The sequence below is a fragment of the Lissotriton vulgaris genome, chromosome 8, assembly GCF_964263255.1.
Source record: "Lissotriton vulgaris chromosome 8, aLisVul1.2, whole genome shotgun sequence".
NCBI lineage: Eukaryota > Metazoa > Chordata > Amphibia > Caudata > Salamandridae > Lissotriton > Lissotriton vulgaris.
This window is the reverse complement of record NC_141696.1, coordinates 860,473,349-860,491,400: the sequence shown is the minus strand read 5'-3', so window position 1 is coordinate 860,491,400 and position 18,052 is coordinate 860,473,349. Positions and strand designations below refer to the sequence as shown.

The following is an 18,052-nucleotide window of genomic DNA, read 5'->3' as shown; positions in this document are numbered from 1 at the left end:
GTTAGGAATTAGCATTTACAAAACCTTATTTTACTCACACAACCATTGAAATTCCATATATAGTTAGTTGCACTAACTATATATCGCGCACCCGCAATCCACTGCTGATGATGTCACATATTACATCATTCATGACATGACATTTGAGATGTCATCAGTGATGTCATCAGTGATGTCACTGACCATGTTATGAATGATGTAATATGTGACATCATCAGCAGTGGATTGCGGGTGCGCGATATATAGTTAGTGCAACTAACTATATATGGAATTTCAATGGTTTTGTGTGAGTAAAATAAGGTTTTGAAAATGCTAATTCCTAACTATATATGGTCTATAACCTATGTTTTTTTCTGTGAATTTCAATGGTTTTTTAATAGCAAATATCAAAAGCTTTAAAATGTCAAGTACGTGGTAGGTAAAAACATTTTCGTGTCTATGCACGCTGATGTGCTTTGAACGCTGCCCCCCCCCCTCTTTTCTTTTAGGAGTATTCTCTCTTTGCAGATAGTGAAGGGTAGGTAACGCAGGCCTTTGCCCCCGTTGTAATCCGTCGTGCCTGCTTCCCTCTCCATTTGATTGATTGTTATCCAAGCATTTACTGTTTTGGAATTGGTTCTCTTTGGTTCATTCTCTATTTACAAACAAGCACAGAGTCGCAATACTCTGTTTAGTCTTTGCAGATAGTGAAAATTCGTTAGAAAAAACAAAAGGAATCAAGCAAAATCAGTAGGCCACTAATGGGATCTCTTTTTGACCTCGCTAAAATAGAAACATTAGGAACAACACCTCATGAGAAATATGAAACTAGTGAGAGGAACTGAGCTCGACGCCATGATGGCTGCAAGACAGCTCGGCTCCGCCGCCCACCCCGCCCAAAACAACGACAAACCCTATGCAAATATTATAAATATATACAACACACCAGCAAAGTAACAGGGTAAAACGTTTTATTAAATAACTATTTACATGGCAGCCTGCTGCAACATCGATCCAAATGCATGCCGCCGTTCCCGGGATTTCTCCCCGACTACTCTGCGGCCTACGAGATGGAGAGGCCGGGGCGTTGACTAGGCGGGGCCTCCGGCCGCAACCACAGCGCCAACGATCGCTGCTGACAGAGCGGAGCCTTGCCGGTGAGAGCCACTGATCTGAAGAACCGCTGCCTGCGGTGCCTCCCTGAGCCGCTTGACGGAGGCCCCCGAGGGGCGGTGTGGTGGCGCGGACTCGGAGGGGGCGCTTGGTTCCTGCCCCCTCCCCAAGTCTTGTTGCCCTGGTGTGGCCTGAGATCGCCCCCGACATAGGCGGCCGGCTCCCGGGGTCAGGCGGAACTTTTTGCCTTTTGGTGACTCTTCCATTCTGGACCTTGTCCCACAATCCGTTTGACCTGAAGACACGTCCTGCGGTGCCCTGGTCCGACCATCACATATACCTGCACCAGGAGACGGCGTGGGGTGCACTGGAAGGGAGAGGCGGCGCGAACGAGCCTCCACCACCTCCCCAGGTGGAGGTTTCTCAGCTACACCCCAGCGCTTCACTCGCCCAGCTGAGTTGCGCCCGCTCTTGCGGCACAGTGCCTCGCTCGGCCAGCTGAATTGCGCCTGCTCTTGCTATTACAGCGTCTCACCCGCCATCCGGCTGAATTGCACCCACTCTTGCGGTACAGCGACAGGCGGCTGCCACGGAGCTCACGAAATGGCGGTCGGCTCCACAGACTTGGGCCTGGCCTGCAAGGATGGCTCTGGGCAACCCTGGAACTCGGACGCTTGACTGCTAGGGCATAGGCCCCATTCCCAAAAGCGTCCCCTCAGCCTTGAAGATTCTACAAGAGTCACTGGGGCCCCCGACTCCCGCAGACTTCCGGTGGGGAGCGACTGCCATGATTGTTCGCGGAATGGCCACGACGTAGCCACGGAATGCTCTCATGCTGACGCCAGCTTCAGTCTGAAACATCCAGAAACACTGTAGACTACCAATTCGATCAGTTCCGGTGGAGCCCCAACGTGACCCGGTAGAGAAGAACTTGCCCTCCCCTCTTTGACTGATGGTTCTTGTTGCCTGTCCCTTCTGTTGTCATTTAACAGAACTTTTTGGACTGCTGAAAGGGGTTCTGTTCCGACCGCTGGTTGGTGGAGACATTTTGACTATATTCTGGACCTGCCCGGCCTCGCCCAAAATGGCGTCGGTATAAATGAGACTCGCAACTCCTTGATGTGTACTGGTTGCTCAGCCTTGATATCACAAGATATGTATGCAGTTTTGGAGCACATGGCGGGCGGGGACGGGTACTGAATGAACATTTGGACATCCCTATTGATATTAAGTTCTGATGTATTATTCATTACTGTACTATTGAAAGTTCGAATTAACGTTACTCATGGTACTTGCCCGCAAATGTATATCTAGATAATTTCATTGTAACTGTTAGACACCTTAATTCCTGCAATCTAATGGCCCGCCCGTTACGTTTTTCTACAGTGTAAAGGTCCCCTCATCATATACGATTCCAGTTTGCTCCGTGGCCGGCCCACGTGGTTGTAGGCCCGTATTTGTATACTGACATTTTTGCAAAAAAGAGTTTTCGAAGGAAGTATGGAATCAGCGTCATAACAATCGTCTAGGTTGGTAGGGTTTTAGAATAATGGCTGTTATTCCCAAACAATAGAAGACAGATAATGCAGACCCTTTGCCTGAATTTTGGATTGATTGAAATTTGTATCCGTCACACCAGCCCTTTTTCCAGAATTGTTAGAAAATGGTCGACCGTAGCTTAAGGTATCTGCCGAATGTAAGGTGTGGTATTTTGTCCCATAAAATAAGACTAATTGAGAAACAAATACACGGAGAGGGAACTCGAATTTAGAGACAAACAAAATGAAACATTTTTTGGCATCATAAGAAGGGGAGGATATGTTACACAGAAAAATAATGCGAAAGGGATAGCCAAGATCTGTTGTATCACACGTTCCTACAGCTAGTCTGATACATGGTAAGTAGAAGCTTTTTCGTGTTTGCGCGCGCTGACATCCTCTGAATGCTGTATCCCCCCCCTTTCTTTTCTCCTCTGTAGGTTACATCGGTGTTCCGACTGAAGAATGGAGTGGACATGGACCGCACCGTGCTCCATGTAAGGAAAGACATAGACAAGCGCTGTGAGATATTGCATGGAGTGCAGACCATCACTGGGAACGTGAAAAATTGTATGGTGTGACTGTGCGTACATGCCCTGATTGTATGGTATGAATGTGTATGTATTCCATATGCCCGACCGATAAACGTTCTGTTTGCGCAACTGCCGCGTTAGAAAACAACATCGTGACGCGTCGCGTAACCGCGACGTATCGCGTTGTCGCGTAATGCGTCATATGACGCGCCGCGTTAGCACACCCGGAAGTGCTCCGGTGTGCGAGGCGCAAAGCGCAGCTTCCCGGAAGCGATCCGGGGCGCGGCGCGGAGCGCGTAACGTAAGCATAACAGGTCATGTGACTTGTTAATAAAACTTTTCATTGGTTCATTTCACTTTTGGGTTCCTAATGATGTAAGGCTAGGTCATGTGACCTAAAAATAACACTTTTCATTGGTTTAGAACTATTTTCTGTCCCAAATGATGAAAACCCCTCCTTGTTTCCTCACTCTGACTTTCATCTTTGTGAGAGGAAGACCTTTTTTCATCACTTAGCAATAGCAAGTGTTGTAGCTTCAGCTGGTGCATCCCCACCACCACCACCACCTCCTCCTAGGAAGAGAGTACCACCTCCTCAGGTGGTGGTTAAGCAAGAGGTGCCCCACCCCACACCTTCTTGTTGCCTGATTCGGCCAGCTCAATCGATCGAGCATGAGACTCTGTTGTGATCTGAAGAACCGCTGCCTGCGGTGCCTCCCTGAGCCGCTTGACGGAGGCCCCCGAGGGGCGGTGTGGTGGCGCGGACTGGGAGGGGGCGCTTGGCTCCTGCCCCCTCCCCAAGTCTCGCTCGGCCAGCTGAGTTGCGACCACTCTTGCGGCCTACGACATGGAGAGGCCGGGGCGTTGACTAGGCGGGACCTCCGGCCGCAACCACAGCGCCAACGATTGCTGCTGACGGAGGGGAGCCTTGCCGGTGAGAGCCACTGATCTGAAGAACCGCTGCCTGCGGTGCCTCCCTGAGCCGCTTGACGGAGGCCCCCGAGGGGCGGTGTGGTGGCGCGGACTGGGAGGGGGCGCTTAGCTCCTGCCCCCTCCCCAAGTCTCGCTCGGCCAGCTGAGTTGCGCCAACTCTTGCGGCCTACGACATGGAGAGGCCGGGGCGTTGACTAGGCGGGGCATCCGGCCGCCACCACAGCGCCAACGATCGCTGCTAACGGAGGGGAGCCTTGCCGGTGAGAGCCACTGATCTGAAGAACCGCTGCCTGCGGTGCCTCCCTGAACCGCTTGACGGAGGCCCCCGAGGGGCGGTGTGGTAGCGCGGACTGGGAGGGGGCGCTTGGCTCCTGCCCCCTCCCCAAGTCTTGTTGCCCTGGTGTGGCCTGAGATCGCCCCCGACATAGGCGGCCGGCTCCCGGGGTCCGGCGGAACTTTTTGCCTTTTGGTGACTCTTCCATGCTGGACCTTGTCCCACAATCCGTTTGACCTGAAGACACGTCCTGCGGCCTGGTCCCTGAATGTGTGCAGGGGGACGGTATTGATTGGATCAAGATGGCGGCTTCACACAAAGCTGACTCAAGTGTTGCTGCTGATGCTATGCAGACAAAAACTGGTTTTCAGTTTGTACATTCTTCAGGATTTTTCCATCCAAGGCTGGTTGAGAGTTTGTAGAACGATGGCTTCAGATTTTCAACATACTACTCTTCAACATTCTTCATAAATGTAACAATGTGAGACTCACTAGGAGAACGGACGTTTATCTTTCCTTTCAAAATGCTGCCAACAATATTTTCTGAATGGAAGACACCATCTTGTAGCATAAAGGGCTGCGTCAAGGGTGGTATTGCCCAGAATGTCTTGTTTTCTAGTGCTCGTAATGACGAAGCCAGAACTGCCGAAAGGGATTCTGGTCCTGCCGCTACGTATTGGAGACATTGAACTATACTCTGGACCTGCCTGGCCTCGACCAAAATGGCGCCAGTATGGGAGCGACTTGCAACTCCTTATGACGTTCTAGTTACTTAGCCTTGACGTTATGGGGGATGTATGCGGTCTTTGTGCACATGGCGGGCGGGGAAGGGTACTGACTGGGAATACGGACAACCCTATTGATATCGATTTTTCATTATTGATTATTGTATTAATGAAGCTTCGAAGTAATGTTACCCATGATACTCGCCCATGGTGTGCGTATGGACGATTTTATTGTAACTGATCCTGTTATACTTTCAATTAAAAAATCAACCTTCACTGATCCTGCAACCGTTTGTCACGTTTAGTTTTTTCAATTAAATGGCTCGCTTGTTACATACTCCTATACCCCTGGCTTTTGAAAGACACCATCTTGTAGAATAAAGGGCAGCGTCAAGGGTGGTATTGCCCAGAATGTCTTGTTTTCTAGTGCTCGTAATGACGAAGCCAGAACTGCCGAAAGGGATTCTGTTCCTGACGCTACTTATTGGAGACATTGAACTATACTCTGAACCTGCCTGGCCTCGACCAAAATGGCGCCAGTATGGGAGCGACTTGCAACTCCTTATGACGTTCTAGTTACTTAGCCTTGACGTTATGGGGGATGTATGCGGTCTTTGTGCACATGGCGGGCGGGGAAGGGTACTGACTGGGAATACGGACAACCCTATTGATGTCGATTTTTCATTATTGATTATTGTATTAATAAAGCTTCGAAATAATGTTACCCATGATACTCGCCCATGGTGTGCGTATGGACGATTTTATTGTAACTGATCCTGTTATACTTTCAATTATAAAATCAACCTTCACTGATCCTGCAACCGTTTGTCACGTTTAGTTTTTTCAATTAAATGGCTCGCTTGTTACATACTCCTATACCGCTGGCTTTTGACCCTTTCCTACGCGCGGTCTGTACTACCGCCCTCGGGCGATCTATGTAATGAACAGACTACCATTGCCGAAACACAAGGGAATGCATCTCAGAGAGATAAGTCAAGTACGTGGTAGATAAAAACATTTTCGTGTTTATGCACGCTGATGTGCTTTGAACGATGCCCCCCCCCCCTCCTCATCATTTAGATTACCACCGCCCATTGCACAAAAGCGTACCGGGCGCTCCCCACGCAAAAAAAAACTTGGTTTTTTTTTTGCCCCGCGGGCCCTTTTAAAGCCTCCACATCAAACCTAGGGGGTCAGGGAGGATCTACTATGCCCCCTTATGGTCATTTCCCCCTTCGTTTTGGCCTCCTCTTGTATCTCGATCCTACCGAGAGTCAAGATGGCGGCCGCTCCGGACTGTTTAGAATGTTGACAGACACCGGAGAGCCAATCCGCTTCGCTTCGCGAAGTTCCGTTGCGCGTCAAGTACGCGAACCGGAGCGCTACCCGGAGCGCTGTCACAGATATATATATTTTTTTGAACGTTAATTTATCAAAATCCACTTGAGCACATATATTGAGACCTAGCAAAGGCACATCGGGCTAACAGTCCCTACAATTTTGCCAAGTTTCATGCAAATCCATTCAGCCGTTCGAGCTAAAAGTGAGGCCAACCGCCCTATGGAAATTAACATGGGAAAACGCGTTTTGGGACCCCCCTTTTTTCTCGGCCCCCCCTTGACGAACCGCCCCCAAATTTTCAGGGGCTGCTCAGAAACAAAATGTGCCATTTTCCTGATAATTTCAGCCAATTCCGTCCACAAACGCCAAAGTTATTAGTCGTAGAATTTTCAGAACTCCCATAGAGAAAAAATCCTAACTATATATACCTACTGGCGACCGCCAGTAGGTAATATATATATATATATATATATATATATATTTATATATATATATATACACATACACACCGATGTGAAGGTTGCTCACCTAGAGAGACACACGCGAGTCCAACAGCAAAAGGTTACCATCCTTTTTAATCGGTACAGGCTTGCAAAGTTCGTGGGTAGATTAAAGCAGCTTTCCACATTGCCTGACGCGTTTCAAGTTTCCCCTTTTTCAAAGGCTTGTGGGAAGTTCGTGCTCGGGCGACGCCCAACTCCTGATTAAATGCTCGTTTTTGCGCATTGAATTATGGGAGTTGTAGTGTCCTTTTATCCCCTACTCAGATTAAGAGTGCACTTGCTGGCTGCTGACGATAAAGCTCCGCGTTGAAACGTCGAAACGCGTTGGTTGCTTTTTGTTGTTTGAATCCCCCACATGGATTGATGAAAATAAATCTTGAATTCTCACTGAGATAAGCGTGCCAGAGCCGTCTTTTCAGCGACTCCACTTCTCCCCGGGACCGGGGAAAACCTGTTGTAATTTTCAGCGGTTGGCTCAACCGCATGAGTAACGCGACCGAGAACAAAGGAGCGCCTAGCGAAGGGAAAGGGAGCCAAGCGGTGGATGTGGATATATATATATATATATATATATACAACAAAAGTTCTGCCCGATGAGAGAAAGCCCACGCTACCAGTCAACCTTATAGAAAGCAATCCTAGTGGTAGCATGAGCCAGCAGTCTTCAGGCTAAGACTTCAGTAGGCGAGTTAAGCAAGTTGTTTTACCAATTATAATCCCTTGAGTTCCAAATGAAAGGACACCACACAAGGTATATATCAAATATATATGTATTTAATCTAAACACAACCCCTCTGCACTCTTTATGAGTTCAGAGTTCAAAATACAATAAAAGTCACACCGTTAATATACGATAAGTTGCACAGTATACATTATGCCCTAGGGGCCTCACAAACCATATACTAAGAAAGTGGTATAGGTACCACGAGAGATTTAGAAAGCAGGCATAGGGCCTGTGGAATCGCTGGGGCTACACTAATCGACCAAAGGTTAGGAAGTAGGAGGCCCATGCGAGCCGCATGCAGTGTCTAAAGACAGGCGCGGGTTACCATTGACTTTCTATGGAGTTCGTAAAAGTTACAAATATACAATTTAAGGACACTTCTGGATGTACTAGGATGGAACCCTTTTAAACTAGGACACTTCGAGAGTCAAGACCCACGGGAGCACCGGAGTACTCGTGTTACCTCACCCAGGGAAGCCAGGTGCATAGGTGTCTTTTTGTGTCTGGTTTCGTTGTCGTTTTCTATGGAGAGCTGCAAAGAAGTGCTGCAGGCGACCAGAGAATAAGTGTCCGGGTGGATCCAAGGGTGGATCGAAGATCTGAAGAACCTGAAAGCAGAAGGGACATAGTCCTGGTCACTAGCCAGTGACCAGGAAGGTACCAGGCGATGTCGGGTGATTTCAGGTGAAGAAGTCGAATTTGTCTCTTCAGCCACGAGGTCCAGGAGTCATCGACGATGACCAGGCGCTGTATTCGATCTGTCCCATGATGGATCTAGATGACTGCGGTGTCGGTATCTGGATTGGACCCAACAAACCTTGGCAACCGCAACCCACGCAGGATGTCGAGATTTGCTCTGTTGCAGACCAGCAAGGTCTGTGGTGCTTCTCCTTTTCATGGAAGCTGGAGCAAGCCTGGAGCAACCAGGAGAGCGAGTTAGTTTCAAAATGGAGTCTTCAGGAGGCTCACTAGCCAACGGGCAAGGAACCGGGAAGACGCGTCGAGCTGAAATGCAAAGGCGGGCCCACGGGACACTCGCGGAGTGTGGGGACCTGGGCTTCAGTGCAAATGGTGCTCGGGGCTGGGGCTTCTCATACCCCAATGCACAACTTACTGAGGCTTCAGGAAAGGAGTGCAGGTAGCAAAATGCAGGATGTGCAGGGTGTCCGGTCCCACGTCTCTCGTGTCCGCCACGGGTCTCAGCTTTGCTGTGGATGTGGGTCGGAGTCAGAGAAGTCTGGAAGTCCAATTCCTGTGTTGCAGATTCTTTGGGATCCGGCGGGAGCCTCGAAAGTGCAGACCGGCAAAGTTGCTGTTGGTGCCTGTTTGAACAGGGTGGTCACTCCTTGACCATAAGGGAGATATCTTCCGTCTTCTAGTCAGAATGGAACATCAAAGGGCCAGGATATGTCTTTCAAAGATTCGTCCAGGGTAATCTAAAGTCCTAGGGACACAGCTCCTATACTTATAGTAAGGATGGGGGCTGGACTACCTGGCTAGGTCCTCCTATGGGTGGACCTTGGCAGGGGGTGGTTGCACCCCCTTCCCTTTTTACAGTTTCGCGCCAGAGCTGGGGCTGAGTGCCCCAGCAACTGGTGTGAACCAGGCTACGCATGGAGCACCTTGTGTGCCCCAGGCAGTGTCTGGAAAAGCATCTGCTTATGCAGCCCTCCCTGCCCCAATACACAAAACCCTGTCTGGGGAGGTGCTGCACCTCCCTGGACAGGAAACCTATTGTCCAGGCCTCGCCTGCCGGAGTTTTGTCCAGCAGCAGGAGGTCAGACTCGTGTCTGTGGCAGCATCATCCATTTTGTGATGCTGAGGCTCTGTTTAACTTTAACCTGGTAAAGCAGTAACTACATGTCTGCTCCCTCTAGAAGGGTGGAATGCTACCCCCGCCGGCAGGACTGGCGGGGGAGTGTTGTATTCCAAAGTGTTTGACACCTTACACGACATGTTTTGATAAAGCCAAACCAAAGTTAGCATTAACCGCAAGGATTATAATGCACTTAAGAGTATATGGTATGGCTATATCATAAACAGCCATAAGGAGATGGTTCCGAAAGCCTCAGAGGGGCCCAGCTTATGCTAGGGAACCCTCTCACATAAAACCAAGCACTCTGCCTCCAGGATTGTCGAGGCCTACCATAGGAGTGGCCTATAGATGTATATGTATATATATGTAGATGTATATGTATATATATATATATATATATATATATATATATATATATATATATATTATATCAAAGTAAAGGTGATTACACCACCTTACCCAGGCTATGTGAACAGACCTGTGGTGTCAGTTTGGAAGGCAAACCAGGGGTGGCACAATACATGCTGCAGGCCCTGGTAGGCCTAAGGTGCACCTATGCCCTGGGTACCTATGGTACACTATACAGGGGCTCACAAGGGTGACCCAATAACCAATCTGGTATGTACCTAAAGTACATGGTATCAATTTAGAGAGAGAACAGCTGGGCTGTGGGTCTGATTAGCAGGCCCACAGCCACACTAAAGTCGAAAAACCAGAGAATCACTGCAAAAAGTGGGGGTGACCATAGGAAGCAGACCCTACTCTACTACAGTTAGGACCTATTTTCCATAAGAAATCTGCAACATTCTATTTGGAATAACTTTGGCGCCGGTTGACGAATGTTCTCAAAATGTTCAAAACTGGTGGGGCGCTCCGGTCCGCTCCTATCCTGAAAGTCTCGGGTTAAAGATGTCAAGCGGGGGCCGAGAAAAAAGTGGGGGGGTCCCAAAACGTGTTTTCCCCATGCAATTTCCCATAGGACCTTTAGCCGCAGCTACAGCTCGAACTGCTGAACGGAATTACACCAAATTTGGCAAAGAGGTAGTCCTTAGTTCAGACGTGTGCCTTTTGTTTAAATGGTGTAAATCCGTTCAGTAGTTCCTGAGAAAAAGACAGTTAAATGCATATATATATCTATGGCCATAAAGGATCCGCGCACCCTCAGCACACCCTGCCGTGCACAAGCTGTATTCTAATCGGCTGTCAACACTCCAAATCAGAAAATGTTGGCAGCCATCTTGTGCCTCGGGAAAACCGAGGCACAAGAAACCTAATAAACAAACGTGAAAACGCGAAAAGGGGGCAGGGTAGAAACACCCTGACCCCCTAGACCTGCTCCGGGGGTCCCACAAGGACCCTCATGGCCCCCCAAATGTTTTTTTTTTAATCGGCAAATTCCATGCACGATGCGCGGATCTTGCCGATAGAAAAAAAAAATTACGTGCGGGATCCCACACTTGGATGATAATTAGCCCCCGGGGGGCAAATCTTGGGGGCATGCTTGCAAAAAGGAAGTGTGGGGGGGCCAATCCCCCCCCCACTTCCCCGGGGACCACCACCCCCCAGGGCAAATTATAAATAATTGCGGGGGCACACGGCTCCTCCGCAGCCCCGGCAGGGACCGCCACCCCCGGGGCTTAATAGTTTAATATGGGGGGCCTCAAAGGGCCCCCCGGGGCTCCACTCCATTGACATTGCGGGGGGGCACATAGCCCACCCGCAGCCCCGGGGACTGCCCCCCCCCTGGGCTTTTTTAAAAATAATGAAATACTCTGTGTGGGAGGCTCTAGCCCCCCCACACGCCCCAGGGACCGCCACCTCCCAGGGGCACTAAAGATGCAAATTGGGGGGTCTGTGACAGACCCCCAGCCCCGGGGACCACCACCCCCGGGGCTTTGAAACAGGTGGGAGGGGGGGCCGCGCGGGCCCCCTCCTAGTGCCCTCGAGGGCCCTGGGGACTGCCAACCCCCAGGGCCGGCTCCTGCAGTGTCCCGGGGTGCCCACTACCGGGACACTGCTGTTTGCAATGACAGGGCGGGAGCCTCGCGGGTCCCACCCTGCCATTGCAAACTGCTTTGCTATTTGGAAGAGAGAGCAGGGAAACCTGCTCTCTCTTCCAAATAGCAAAACAAATTGCTTTTCCACATGGGGAGCAGCATGTTAGCTGTTACCTGACTGGGTGTTGAAGAGCTTTTTTGGGGGGGCGAGTAGCACACTACTCCAGAACCTATTAAAGGATTAGTGTTGAATTAGTATAGTGAAATATGTGTTTGGTGAGGGGCCCTTTAGGGTGGCAAAATACATGCAGCAGCCCAAGGGACCCTCTCTGGTACAAGGCCCTTGGTACCACTGGTATCATCGTTTAGTTAAACAAGCATTGGAAATGCAATAGGTCTCGGATTTATTTGAGTTAGAGCTAATGGCATTGTAAATGGCAATGTTTTTTAGCCATGTGTTATGGAGTGTATGCATGTGGTGTGTAGTGTAATTATGTGGGTTGGATTGAAATTGTAGCAATGGTGGCATGCTGCGCTTTAGATGAATATGTTTAAAAGTAAAGTGCACCATACTGCGATTGCTACAATAGTTAATTGTGTATGTGTTAACAATTGATATGTGCACTTATGGCTGGTGGTGTGTGTGCCTGTAGAAATTGTGCACTGATGGCTGATGGTGTGTGTGCTTGGTGGAAGCGTGCACTGCTGGCTGGAGGTGTGTGTGCCTGGTGGAAGCGTGCACTGACGGCTGGTGGTGTGTGGGCCTGGTAAAAGCATGCACAGGCGGCTGGTGGTGTGTGTGCCTGGTGAAAGCATGCACTGACGGCTGGTGTTGTGTGTGCCTGGTGAAAGTGTGCGCTTGGTGAAAGTGTGCACTGATGGCTGGTGTGTGTGTTTGGTGAAAGCGTGCACTGACGTCTGGTGTTGTGTGCCTGGTGGAAGCCTGCACTGACGTCTGGTGGTGTTTGTGCCCGGTGAAAGCATGCACTGATGGCTGGTGGTGTTTGTGCCCGGTGAAAGCGTGCACTGACGGCTGGTGGTTGTGTGTGGTGGTGAGTGTGTGTGGTGGTGAGTGTGTGTGGTCTTATGTGTGTGGTCTTATGTGTGTGTGTGTGGTGGACGTAGTTTGTACCCTGCACGCTCACACACTGCCCCTACACACTCACGCACTGCTCACCCTACACACTCACACAATGTTCACCCTGCACACTCACACACTGTTCACCCTGCACACTCACACACTGTTCACCCTGCACACTCACACACTGTTCACCCTGCACACTCCCACACTGTTCACCCTGCCCACTCACACACTGTTCACCCTGCACACTCACACACTGTTCACCCTGCACACTCACACACTGTTCACCCTGCACTCACACACTGTTCACCCTGCACACTCACACACTGTTCACCCTGCACACTCACACACTGTTCACCCTGCCCACTCACACACTGTTCACCCTGCCCACTCACACACTGTTCACCCTGCCCACTCACACACTGTTCACCCTGCCCACTCACACACTGTTCACCCTGCACACTCACACACTGTTCACCCTGCACTCACACACTGTTCACCCTGCACACTTGCACACTGTTCACCCTGCACACTCACACACTGTTCACCCTGCACACTCACACACTGCTCACCCTACACGCTCTCACACTGTAACTAGTAACTGAGTTTATAAAGCGCCTGGTTACACTAGCCAGTGTGTCCCCGCGCTGTACCGCTGAGGAACCCATCCTGGCCTGTTCCTATGAGGCGCCCACTCCTGGGCACCCCAAGGTGAAGCCAGGCATCCTTAGCGATTAGGGCCGGTGTGGAGATTAAGCAAGCTATTTCCCAGAGTTGCAGAGTGGGACACATGATTAGAGTAGGCACCGTGGCGAGAACTATCGGGTCCGTGGACATTGAGCCCAAGACACTGCCGCGACGGGAATTGAACCCTGGTCCCAGGTCAGATCTCTGCATCAGGGTCTGCCGCTCTAACCAGTGAGCCACACTTCTCCACTACACGCTCTCACACTGCTCAACCTACACACTCACACACTGCTCACCCTACACACTCACACACTGCTCACCCTACACGCTCACACAATGTTCACCCTGCACGCTCACACACTGTTAACCCTGCATACTGACACACTGCTCAACTTCAACACTCACGCACTGCTCACCCTACACACTCACGCACTGCTCACCCTACACACTCCTCACCCTTTGTAATGCGAAACGATCTAGCTCTGCACTTTGGCCTGTGTTGTAATCATACAGTAGGTTGTGAGTAGTTGCGCTTGATTGGTTGGGGCGTCCCCTCCTTGCTGCTCCCCTCACAGAGGGCCAGCTGCCTCAATGAAGCTCCCAAGACACGTGTTCAGCTGTTCTTTGTTTTAGCTCCTGTGTGTCAGTGCACCGTGTAAGCGCACAAGCATACCCTGCTCTCTGGAACACTCTCACTGCTAAGTCACTCTCACTCTGCAGTCACTCTCACTCTGCATTCACTCTGCAGTCACTCTCACTCTGTAGTCACTCACTCTGCAGTCACTCTCACCCTGCAGTCACTCTCACTCGGCAGTCACTCTGCAGAACCATGCCCTGGGAGCAGACTGACCCTGCCCCAGCCCAGCGCCCCTCTGTGTTACAAGAACCATGCCCTAGAAGCAGACTGACCCTGCCCCAGCCCAGCACCCCTCTGTGTCGCAAGAACCATGCCCTGGGAGCAGACTGACCCTGTCCCAGCCCAGCGCCCCTCTGTGTCTCAAGAACCATGCCCGAGAAGCAGACAGACCCTGCCCCAGCCCAGCGCTCTCCCTCTGCACTCTCACTCTGCAGTCACTCTCTCTGCAGTCTCTCTGCACTCACACTCACTCTGCACTCACACTGCAGTCACGCTCACTCTGCACTGACTGTGCACTGACTGTGCGCTGACTGTGCGCTGACTGTGCGCTGACTGTGCGCTGACTGTGCACTGACTGTGTACTGACTGTCCACTGACTATCCACTGACTGTCCACTGAATGTGCACTCACTCTGCACTGACTGTGCACTGACTGTGCACTCACTCTGCACTCACACTCACACTCACTCTGCACTCACACTCTGCACTCACTCTGGCCTCACACTCTGCACTCACTCTCACTCTGCACGGCACCCGGTGGTGACGCATCAGTGACGCAGGAACCCACACGCCATTTTAGAGTGGGGCTAGTTTACACGGCACCCGTTGGCGACGCAGCAGTGAGGTAGGGAACCCGCACGCAATTTTAGAGGGGGCTAGTTTACACGGCAGTCGGTGGCGACGTAGCAGTGACGTAGAGAACCTGCACGCCATTTTAGGGTCAGCTCAGGTGAGACTGCACATTCCTCGCACCCCAAGGCCATGGGCTGGCTGAGCTGCACACAGATAAACTTTCATGAATTATGCACCCCCGTGAACTCTCAATGAAACCTCCGCGTCACGTTGTATAATCATTCACGCTGCTTCGGGGTGCGCTCTTGGTTTTGGTAAAGGCTCCTGACCTGCGAGTTGCCATGGAAACTCGGAAATCCGTCCTTATTGGGTTCACGCATTTACATTCCGCGCGGAAGCTTCCCTTTATGAATTAAATCCAACAGGGTCTCTTAATCTTGAGAAAAAAGGAAAAGTTCTCAGGATCAAATGCTTTAATAGAAACAGGCTCCGCGCAGCTAATTCAAAGCTACGCGACCGCCGATGGCCTATTGCGTGTTCCGTTTCTAAAGCACACGCACGCAAAGGCGAATAGGAATGCACCTATGAAATAACACGCACGAGCAGCGTGGAACTCCTATTTACATTTTGAAAAGCCCTGAGAAAATGACTCTGGGCTACGTCCACTGCTTACGCAGTGTACGGTAGGCCCGAGACCTAAAAAGGGAACAGCTCCTTCTGATCACCGTTATTTTTTTCACTACTGTGAGCAACCATCTTCCACGAACATTCCATTCATATGTCATTTGAAAGTTAGTTCTCCTGATTTATTCCATATTCTCCATCACAGTGAAAAAGTGCAATGAGCACATCTGTTATGCAGCGAAAGGATTAAGCAAGGATACACGCTTCTCCTGTGTGCGTCCTTCCATGACCGAGATCATTTCCTCGAATAAGATACAATATATTATCACCTTAATTAGTCTTATCAGGAATGTGCAGCATTGCTATTAGGAATGTGCAGCATTGCTGAGTTACCATTTCAACAAGCATTCCCTCTCCTGTAGGCTTTTATTCATGCTAGTTTGTGACATCTATAAACAGAGCTAGTCCACCCTTGCACATTTGTAGTTAAATAGGAGTGCTGGCACTGCCTTCAGGCCATACAAAAGGGGATGATGGACAGAGCGTTTGAGCAAATCAAACACTCACCCCCAGTCAACTGATCTGGGTTTAATCCATCACCATTCTTTAGCTCACTCAGCCACCCCAGTTCAGACATGGCCATATGCAAATCAGTCTGACCCTGTGCCTCATGGGAACAGTCCAGCCCGAACTGCCACTTGGCCACTGGATTCAAAATAGCCTGACTGATGAGGATTATGAATCCGAAACCGGTCCCAGGATGCTTGTTTCCGGTCTAGGGAAGACGTGGCTTGGCAGTTAGGGCTGGACTGTTCCCATGAGGCACAGGGTCAGACTGATTTGTATATGGCCATGTACTCAAAGTACTATGGATTCCCTGGGACCACTGCCTGCCCTTAAAAAATTATTTTGCATGCATTTGCAAAGGGGAAGGGGATCCCCTGGGGACCCCTTCCCATTTGCAAATGCATTACCATCTACTTGAAGTTGGTGGTAATTGCGAGTGTTTTGCGACCGCAATTTCAGTCGCAAAATATATGTACATGGTTTTGAGACTCGCTATTTGGAAGGGAATGCCCCTTCCAAATAGCAAGTTGCAAAACCTATTTAGCGAGTCGCAAAAAAATTGTTACTTGTGAAATAGGCTATGTACATGGCCCAATAGGTTTTTGCATGCTCAAACGGGTTCCCGAACCCTTTCTCGCATATAAAACGGGTTAAACATCTGACCCTTAGTATTTTATTTTGAAGGAATAGCCTCTCTGTCACATATATATTTCATTTGTTTTATAGCATCTCTCATACCATTGTAGGATGTCAGAGCACTTTACATCACACATATATAGAGACAATGAATCATGCATGTAAATCATTGTATAGAAAATGTTACATAAGGTAAAGGGGACTCAAGGTGTGGTATTCACATGTCATTCATACTGGTAGGCATTTTTAAATAGTGCTTGGTCTGGAAAAGCACAAACTCAGGATTCAGAACATAACACAGTGGCTAACACTGAATTTAGCATTAAAAATGTATTTCCACCCAAATAAATCTTTTTAGCAGCATCAGGATAATGAATGACTGGGAAAAACATAAGTTACTAAATGGTACCATGAAGTTTGCAAGCAGCTCTTTGATGACAGTTTATAGGTCTCTCTGCTAGATTACGATTGTCACTTATGAAGTGCACAGTAACAAAAGAATCTCTATGACAAAAGCAGTAATCACAGACCTATGCACATAAAATACTGCTTTTTAAAATGCATGTTACACGTTCTTTGCAGGAGGAACATTAACCCTCTGTGCTACATTAGTTAAGTCAAAGCTGCCACTGAACAAAACTCTCATCTCTCTCCAGCAGGTACATTAATCACTGGCATTATCTTGACACTTTTATTGTTGCTTAAAAGCTGCTAATTATATAAGAAACTTTTCTGTGCTTTTAAAACTGCTTCCTACGGACCCCCTGGGAATGTGTCACGGACCCCTGGGGGTCCGCGGACCCCAGTTTGGGAAACACTGGAGTAGAGCATAAGTGGCAGACAGAAATCCACTTGAAACCTCGGCTTGCTTTGGGCTCGAGGGTCCAGGACGACCTCGAGCTGAGCCAGGTCTTGCTGTCGAGCCTGGCCCGTGCTTTCAGTGGCTTGCCCCCCCTTAGTGATCAACATGTTTTCAATAATGTACTCTTGTTTAGCAAATAGAAAATACAAGTATGCTCTTTGTATGCCAGTAAATTAAGAATAGCAATTTCAAACTTGACCGCCATTTTTAGAGATATTTGATATTGAGGGTTATCTATAGTGCCTCGTTTTAAAATAACAGTGAGCTGTAAGGGGTAAGAAGCAAAAAAAAATAAAGTCAGAGCGGCCCTAATTGCAGCATTTAACAAAAATGCAGACACATTTTTTTTTTTTAATTTGACTCAAGGTCAAGGTCAAGTGGCAACTAAGTTCAAATAAATTCTGCATTTTTTTGCAGTGTCACCTGCTCCCTTCACGCATTCCATTCTGCTGGCACTAAGTTCCTCCTGGTACTGCTTAAAGGATTTACTTGTCTTGCCGAGCAAGGCATCCATCCCTTTTTTGCAGCCTTGTTGCAGCTGGGCATATTCTAAACTGAAAATAAATGTTTGTAAAGGTACTGACTTGCATAGATATATATATACGCGCTAAACATTGCTGAGATAAATAAATGTTACTAAATGTGACAAGAAAATGTGTTGTCTACTGACGAACAACTCTTACTACTGCAC

General features: G+C 49.2%; 1 protein-coding gene across 4 annotated transcripts in view; it reads left to right on the top strand.

Moving 5' to 3' along the window:
• Positions 1 to 18,052, top strand: part of SHROOM2 (shroom family member 2) — a 724,057-nt gene that overhangs the window by 371,180 nt on the left and 334,825 nt on the right. The gene's annotated exons all lie outside the window — the stretch shown is intronic.